This window comes from Gastrolobium bilobum, unplaced genomic scaffold, assembly GCF_033153095.1.
Source record: "Gastrolobium bilobum isolate Gb01-03AN ecotype WA unplaced genomic scaffold, APGP_CSIRO_Gbil_v1 utg184098, whole genome shotgun sequence".
Lineage (NCBI taxonomy): Eukaryota > Viridiplantae > Streptophyta > Magnoliopsida > Fabales > Fabaceae > Gastrolobium > Gastrolobium bilobum.
Genome location: NW_026898031.1, coordinates 13,936 through 22,696, shown reverse-complemented (window position 1 = coordinate 22,696; position 8,761 = coordinate 13,936). Strand labels below are relative to the sequence as shown.

Genomic DNA, 8,761 nt, shown 5'->3' with positions numbered 1-8,761 from the left:
AGTTCAGGAGAAACTGGCAGAATATTGAAATTCCACCAAGGAGGAGTGACCCAAACTTTGACACCTGGACCAAGATGGGGGCAGCTGAGCCTATTTTGCAGACTATAGCCAAACCTGGTGAAACTTGGGAGTTAACCAAGGATAAGGTTGCTCCTAAGTTGATTTGGTTGAGGCATTTAAATGGTGAGGCTAGAGTCTGGTTTCACTTTGTAATCTCAAATGTCATGCCCTCTTCCAACCAGGCAGAGGTTATCCTGAAGAGAGCTGTCCTGATTCACACTATCATGACAAGGGCGAAGGTGGAACTTCCTATTCTCCTTCAGGACAGCATTTATGATATGGCTCACTCTGACAGTGACTCTGCTGCTTTGGGTCACTGTTCCTTGATTCAGTTGCTTTGTCAGAAAGCTGGTGTAGATGTTACTGATAATGGGGCACCAACTAAATTGCACCCTACAATTGATGCCGCCATGATTACAAAGCAATTGAAGATAGGAGGAGGGGAGGTCACAGGATTGACTCCTGGTAGGAAATCTACAACTCAGAGTGATGATGAAATTGAAGAAAGGCTAAGGACAGGGGAGCAATGGATGGTGAACACTGACTTCCGAATGAGACATTTGCGCAGGCGTCTCCGGTTTATGCAGTCCAGCCAGCACTCATTTCAGATATACATGGTGACGATGTTGAAATCTATATGTGAGGCTCAGGGCTTGGATGTTATTGATTATCAGCCTGCTGTATACCCTCATTCTGATGAGGAAGAAGCCTTTGAGGCAATGGCCCGGACTCACTATGCTGATCATGTGGATGGAGCTGCGCCTACTGATGGTGCTACATCTTCTCATGCTGCACCCACTCCAGAGAGACAGCCTGGTGTTGATGCTACTACCACAGAGACCACTGCTGCTGCTGCTGCTGATGCTGGTGCTATGGATGAGGACAGGGGTGTTGATCCTGAGTACAACCCCTTGCCTACTGTTGATCCAGGATCATATTTGGTGTTTAGTGATGATGACGAGTCCACTGATTAGACTTCTCATTTTGTTTTTATACATTTTCTGTTTTATGGTTTTATTTTGGATATTTTTAGTTGATTGTGGTATTATTTTCATTTTGTATATTTGTTAGTACATTGAGATTCTCTGTTTGAATGATGCACTTTAAAATAGTACTGATGCTATTTGTTGATATGTGTATGTGTTTCAGAAATTGTCAACTGCTTTTTAGATTTAAATTAGTTGCTGGGGACAGCAACGTTTAAATCTGGGAATGGGGTGTGAATGAATGACATGATTGATGATTATGGTGGAATCACACAGTTGATGATGACACACAGTTGATGAGCCACAAACAGGGAAACATCTCAATCCTTTCTTTTAAAATTCTTGTGAATATAGTTTTAGGTAGTTTAGGAAGTGTTTTATATGTACAAAGGTTGGATTTAGAGTTGAGATGATGTGAATTTTATGAGGATAGGATGATCAAAGTTTTACATGATGGATTAAACATTTGTTGATGCAATTTGAAATCCCTGCATATGTGCTAAATGATATGTTTGCATGACTCATGTTATGTGAGGAGTAGAGAGATCAGGTTGATGTATATAGAGGAATTCAAGCATGCACTCTGAACTGTGAGACATTGAGCCTATACAGAAATTTTTTTGTTCAGAGAGCACTTCACTGTATGAGTAACTCTAGAACTTGCCCTGTTTCTAACTTGAAATAGTTCATGGTTTGTAAAGTAGAGCTTATTGAGGCATTTTTCTTTTGAACCAAATTTTCTTATTGCATGGAAGCCTTAAGCCAGAATTTTTGTGATAAAACTAAGAGCCCTGCACTTATTCCAGATCCTAAATTTTCAGATTATGTGTTCAGATAAGGGGTAAGGAGGAAGGCTCTGTAGGAAAGGTGTTTCTGCAATGAACAAAAATATTAAGTGTTAAGTGTTGGAAATTTGGAGAAAAAGAAGAATGCAATAAAAAAAAAGGGAAATGAGGAAGTAAAGGCACAAAGTGCTTGGTTTGGAAAAGGAAAAGAAAAAGGAAATGAGGAAAAAGGGAAATCAAAACAACACAAAGTGTTGAAAGTTGGAAGAAAAGGAGGAAGGAAGTTCAAGAAAAAGAAAAGTTGTAGAAAAGGTGGTGAAAAGAGCAAATGAAAAGGAAGAAGAGAATGAGAAGGATTAAGGAGTACATAGATAAATTCACTAGTGATCCTCCTCTTATCTGAATCTGATCCATCCTTCTGCAACATCAAATCCTACCTTTAGCCAACTACATGTCAAGCCATTTTTCCTTCTTCTATACAGAATCCTATTCTTAGTCAAGTCATACTACCAAAGCCTCTTTTGCTCTGCTTATGAATCACTGTAACTATGGGAAGTGAGAAGATGGGCAAGCTTATAGTAGTTTGAGTGCAGTGGAGATTGAGTGATGAGTACACCCTTAGACACTAGAGTGCAAGAGAGTTTATTCTCACAATTTTTGAGAAGTTCCAAGTGAGGGGGTGTTTTGTGTTGAAGGTCTCTGCATTTCATCTTACTGATCTGTTGAAAGTCATTGTAATGAGGTTAAGCAAGTCATAGTAAAAGATAGATTGCTGGGTTGTTAGATTGTATCTTGGAAAGTTATCATAGAGGAAAGTTGTTTTCTGACTACTTGTTGTTTTTATTAATTCCTAATCCATATTTACTTGTGTCAATTTACTCAAAATCAATTTTCTGGTGACAAATTATTCATGATTTTTACAAACTCTTATTTGATTCAAATTAGTTTTCTATGGTATATTGGTGTTTGAACACAATTCCTCGTGGGAACGATCTTTACTCATCATTTTATTACTTGTACGACTAGTGCACTTGCTAGATTCGCAACAAGTTTTTGGCGCCGTTGCCGGGGAATTTGTTTTTCAACACTAACTGATACTATAGAATTCTGAGATTGAATCCTTTTATTTTCAGTATTTTAGTTTATGTTAAATTTCTGGTCAATTTTGATTCTGGTACATGCGAGGTACACTTGATCCAAATTTGTTGTTATATGATCCAGAATTAGAAAGGACATTGAGGAAGCACAAAAGGGCAACCAGGCAAAGGAGACAGTTGCAAGAAATTGGTGAATCAAGTACGGTTAATCAGGAAGATATAATGGCAGAGAATCACAGACCACCACCACCACAGAGGACACTGGGAGAGTACATGACTCATGCAGTGGTTCCTCCAATTGGGAGTGTTGTGCGCCCAACAGTGGAGCCCAACAACTTTGAATTGAAGCCTGCTTTGATACATTTGGTGCAGAAGGATCAGTTTGCTGGAACCAGTGCGGAGGACCCTTACTTGCACATAGAGAACTTCCTATTGTTAAGTGATACTGTGAAGATAAACGGTGTCACAAGAGATGCAATTATGTTGAGACTATTCACTCATTCACTGACGGATGATGCAAGGAGATGGCTGCAATCATTGCCACAAGGAAGTATAACAACTTGGGATGATTTGCAAACCAAGTTCTTGCAAAGGTTTTTCTCAGCATCCAAGAGGGCCAAGTTGAAGGATGAAATTACAAGCTTTAAGCAGAAAGAGTCAGAATCTATTTATGAGGCTTGGGAGAGATTCAAGACTTTGTTGGAAATGTCCACAGCATGGAATTGAGGCATGGCAACAAGCAGCAATCTTCCTGCAAGGAATGACCACTAACACTAGAACCTTGGTGCATGCCACTGCTGGTGGATCATTGACTACCAAGACCCCTCAAGAAGCTTTAGATATTTTTGAGTCATTAGCATCTCAAGAATTTGATAATGCTCCAGTGGCTGACAGAAGGACAGGAATTATCAGGTTGGATGGGTATGATGCTTTGTTGGCAAGGAATGATCAACTGATGCAGACACAGAGACAACAGCAGCAACAATTAGATACCCTTATTAAGCAACTCTCTTCACAAAAGGTAGCTTCTGTGGAAACAAAGAGTGTATGTGCTATCTGTGGTAAGGGCCATGTGACAGAGGAGTGTGATTATGGGGGATCATCAGAACAAGCAGGGGTGAATGGAGTGTGGTATGATCAGAATAATCAAAGGAACTACAACAATCAGGGAAAGAATGTTTATATGCCACCATGGAAAAACAAGAATCAACACCCAGGATTCAGCTATAGTTCCAACCACCAATTGAATCCACCATTACATCCTCCACCACCACATATGAAGGAGCAGTCAAGTGATCCTGCTGCATAGGAGAAAGTGTTTGCTCAGTTATCTAAGACAACTCAGGATTATATTCAGGGTTCTACTTCATTCAGGGAAGAGACAACTGCATTCATGCAGGAGACCAGAACTTCTTTCAGAAATCAGGAAGCATCAATCAGAAATTTGGAGACCCAGATTGGTCAATTATTAAGACAGATATCAGAGAGACCACAAGGGAAATTTCCAAGTGATACACTGGTGAATCCTAAGGAGCACTGTAAAGCAATTATGACAAGAAGTGGGTTGGTACTTCAACCAGGGAAAAAGAAGGTGGAAAATAAAAAGAATGAAGAAGAGGTTGTGGTTGAAGATGTAGTCTCTGATGATGAAGGAGAGAAAATGAGAAATGAGAAAAGTGATAAGGAAGTTGTTGTTAGAGATGTTATAGTTGGAGTTGACAAAGAAGAGGAAGGGAAGGACAATAAGAATGAAGGAAAGGTAGAAGTTGGTAAAAATGCTTCCCCACAAAAGATGATGAAGTGGGAAAAGAAGAAGATGGCTGACAAGAAAGAACAGCCAGTTAGTTTATCTCCCTATGCTAAAGTTCCCTACCCTCAGAGGTTGAAGAAAGAGATTCAGAAGCAGCACTATGCAAGATTTCTGGATATCTTCAAAAATTTACAAATTAACATACCATTTTCTGAAGCACTGGAAAATATGCCTCACTATGCAAAATTCATGAAGGATCTTCTTACTAAGAAGAGGAAATTAACTGATGGTGAGACAGTGGCCCTAACAGCAGAGTGTAGTGCCCTAATCCAGAAGAAGCTTCCAACAAAAATGAAAGATCCAGGAAGCTTCAGTATCTCTATTGCTATAGGAGATGTGGAGGTGGGAAAGGCATTGTGTGATTTGGGAGCCAGTATAAACTTGATGTCGTTGACAGTATGTAGAGCTTTGGGAATTAATACTTTAAAGGAGACCAATCTTATTCTGCATCTTGCAGATAGATCTATCAAGAGGCCTGAAGGTGTGGTTGAAGATGTCTTGGTCAAGGTAGACAAGTTTATTTTTCCAGTGGATTTTGTGATTCTTGACATGGAGGAAGAGGATACAGAAAGTCCTTTATTGTTAGGAAGACCCTTTTTAGCAACTGCAAGATCTTTGATAGATGTTGAACAAGGAAAGTTGTTGCTAAGGGTGGATGAGGAAACAGTTACAATTGATGTATTCGAAACCATCAAGCATCCTGTTGATGTGGAGGATTGTTTTAGATTGGATGTGATACAGGAGGTTGTGGAAGAAGTGAATAAAAAAGAAGAATTCCCAGTTGAGGAGCAAAGATCAGACGAGGAGATAGGTACAGAGGATTACCAAGAAGAGCCAGAAGTGGAAGAGCTTGAGAAGAAGATTGATGACATTCCAAAAGGAGCACCTAAGGTAGAACTTAAGGAATTACCTTCACATTTGAAGTATGTGTTCCTTGGGGATGATCAAACATATCCAGCAATCATTAATGCAATGTTGTCTGATGAGGAAGAAGGGAAGTTGATTAATGTACTCAAGAAGAATAAAATGGCTATTGGATGGCAGTTTTCAGATCTCAAGGGTATTAATCCTTCCTTTTGCACTCACAAAATATTGATGGAAGAAGAGGTCAAACCAGTAAGGCAACCACAGAGGAGACTCAACCCCACTATGAAGGAAGTAGTGAGGAAGGAGGTGGTGAAGTTGCTTGATGCTGGGATGATTTACCCAATTTCAGACAGTGCTTGGGTGAGTTCTGCGCAGACCGTTCCCAAGAAAGGGGGGATGACTGTGGTGAAAAATGAGAACAATGAGTTGATTCCCACAAGGACAATCACTGGCTGGAGAATGTGCATTGATTACCGGAGGCTGAATAAGGCAACCAGGAAGGATCATTTTCCACTTCCTTTCTTGGATCAGATGCTAGAGAGGTTGGCAGGACATGCTTTTTATTGCTTCTTGGACGGTTATTCAGGGTACAATCAGATAGCTGTGGCACCAGAGGATCAGGAGAAGACTGCTTTTACATGTCTATATGGAATATTCGCATACCGGAGGATGCCTTTCGGTTTATGCAATGCTCCTGCCACATTTCAAAGGTGCATGCTTTCCATTTTTCTGATATGATAGAAGAATGCATTGAAATTTTTATGGATGATTTTTCTGTATTTGGTTCTGATTTTGATGTATGTCTAGGGAATTTAGATTCTGTTTTGAAAAGATGTCAAGACTGTAATTTGGTTTTGAACTGGGAGAAGTGTCACTTTATGGTGACAGAAGGTATAGTTCTTGGACACAAGGTGTCTAGGAATGGAATTGAGGTGGACAGGGAAAAAATTTCTGTGATAGAGAAACTTCCTCTACCTGTAAATGTTAAGGGTGTGAGGAGTTTTCTTGGTCATGCAGGATTTTATAGGCGGTTCATAAAAGATTTTTCAAAAATTGCTAAGCCCTTATGCAAGTTATTAGTTAAGGACCAAGAATTCCTGTTTGATGATGAATGTTTGCATGCATTTCATGTTTTAAAAGAAAAGTTGACCACTGCACCTATCATGATGGCACCTGATTTTTCATTACCATTTGAATTAATGTGTGATGCCAGTGACTATGCCGTAGTAGTGGTATTGGGCCAAAGAGTGAATAAATTGTTGCATGTCATTTACTATGCCAGTAAGATCTTAAATGATGCACAAAAGAATTATGCTACTACAGAAAAAGAATTACTGGCTATTGTGTATGCATTTGACAAATTCAGGCCATATCTGTTAGGATCAAAAGTTATTGTTTACACTGACCATGCAACTTTAAAGTATTTGTTGAGCAAGCAGGATGCTAAACCCAGATTGCTCCGCTGGTTGTTACTGTTGCAAGAGTTTGAGGTAGAAATCAAGGACAAAAAGGGAGTTGAAAATTTGGTGGCTGATCACTTATCCAGTTACAGAAAAAGAGCTTCAAGAAGGACCGGAAGTAGTGATCAGAGAAGAGTTTCCTGATGAACTGATCACTTATCCAGGATTACAGAAAAAGAGCTTCAAGAAGAACCGGAAGTAGTGATCAGAGAAGAGTTTCCTGATGAACAGTGTGATCCGACGGTGTATTCCAGAGGAAGAACAGAAGGATGTGTTGTGGCATTGTCATGGTTCTGCATATGGTGGACATTTTGCAGGTGAGAGAACTGCAGCAAAAGTATTGATGAATGGCTTCTACTGGCCCACTTTATACAAGGATGCAAAGAAGTTTGTGGAGGCATGTGACAACTGTCAGAGAACTGGGAATATTTCTAGGCGACATGAAATGCCGTTGAACAATATCCAGGAAGTGGAGATCTTTGATGTTTGGGGTATGGATTTGATGGGATCTTTCCCTTCTTCCTACTCTAACAAGTACATATTTAGAATATCTGATAATCGTATAAATATATAATAGATTGAATCGAAAACCATATTTGGTAGGATATGACAACAAAATAGAAGTTTATTATTCAATCAGAACGATTTTATCATATAGAAAATATTGTGTTTTCACGTTGATTGTAAATATCAGCAAGTTTTTCAGTATAATTATATATGAAATTAAAAATATTATAAAAACAAATTTATACACTCTTCTATTTAAAATATCTTACAAGTTGAAATGAGCCAAAATAAATCATATAATTAACTAAAATAATAAAAGATATCTAAATTTAATTATGTTATGATTGTAATTGATTCCAGTTTTAAATGTCTCATGTTTACACATAATTAAAATTATTAAACAAGTTTATCCAATCAAATCTTGTCCTATTATGAGATTTTTTTTTCCTTTCTATCTCCATGGAAAAAAATAAGGAAACAAAATTTGCGAACTTTCTGAATAAGGAAACAATTTTTTTTTTATCTTAATCTGAATTCTTAGTGTATCTCACCAAACTAAATTTATTTATTCAACTGAATGAAGGCCTACTTGAACCAGGCGAAAGAAAAAGAAAAAGAAAAGGTGTCATCTAACTGTATAATAACGTTAAATAAACTTGCATATGTTTCAAAGATAATCATCAGATCAATATATCTTCATACCATAATTTTAGCTTCAGAAACACAATGTATTTTTGAGTTTCAAACAATTAGTGGAGTCGTTAAGTTAGGACAATCCTTTGATTGATGCTTGAAAGCTCACCAAAATCGAAAGTGCATAAACAGAAGATCACGACAAAAGAAAAATAAGAAAAAAAGAAAAGACGGTATTGTATAATCAAGTCTCTTAGCCGGAAACTAGGTTTTACCATAATTGATGTTATTGTCAAATCAGATGTTTGATCAAACAAAAATAACAGAAAAAAATTAACGACTAAGATTAATAAACAGAACCCCAACATTCTCATAACATAGTCATACTTCAATGTATGTAATCATCCCAATATTTGGGTCTTCTCCGTTTTCACTTGGGTCTTTGGCTTCTGTGTTGGACTTCTTGCATCCGTTTTCGCTTGGGTCTTTGGCTTCTGTGTTGAACTTCTTGCATCGAATCATTGGATTTGGGTTGTTGGCATGTTGTTCTTGGACT

General features: G+C 38.2%; 1 non-coding gene across 1 annotated transcript; it reads right to left on the bottom strand.

Moving 5' to 3' along the window:
- Positions 1 to 3,546: 3,546 nt before the first annotated feature.
- Positions 3,547 to 3,651, bottom strand: LOC133312289 (small nucleolar RNA R71). The gene has a single exon (XR_009751660.1). It is a non-coding gene; the product is annotated as a small nucleolar RNA R71 (small nucleolar RNA).
- Positions 3,652 to 8,761: the final 5,110 nt, after the last annotated feature.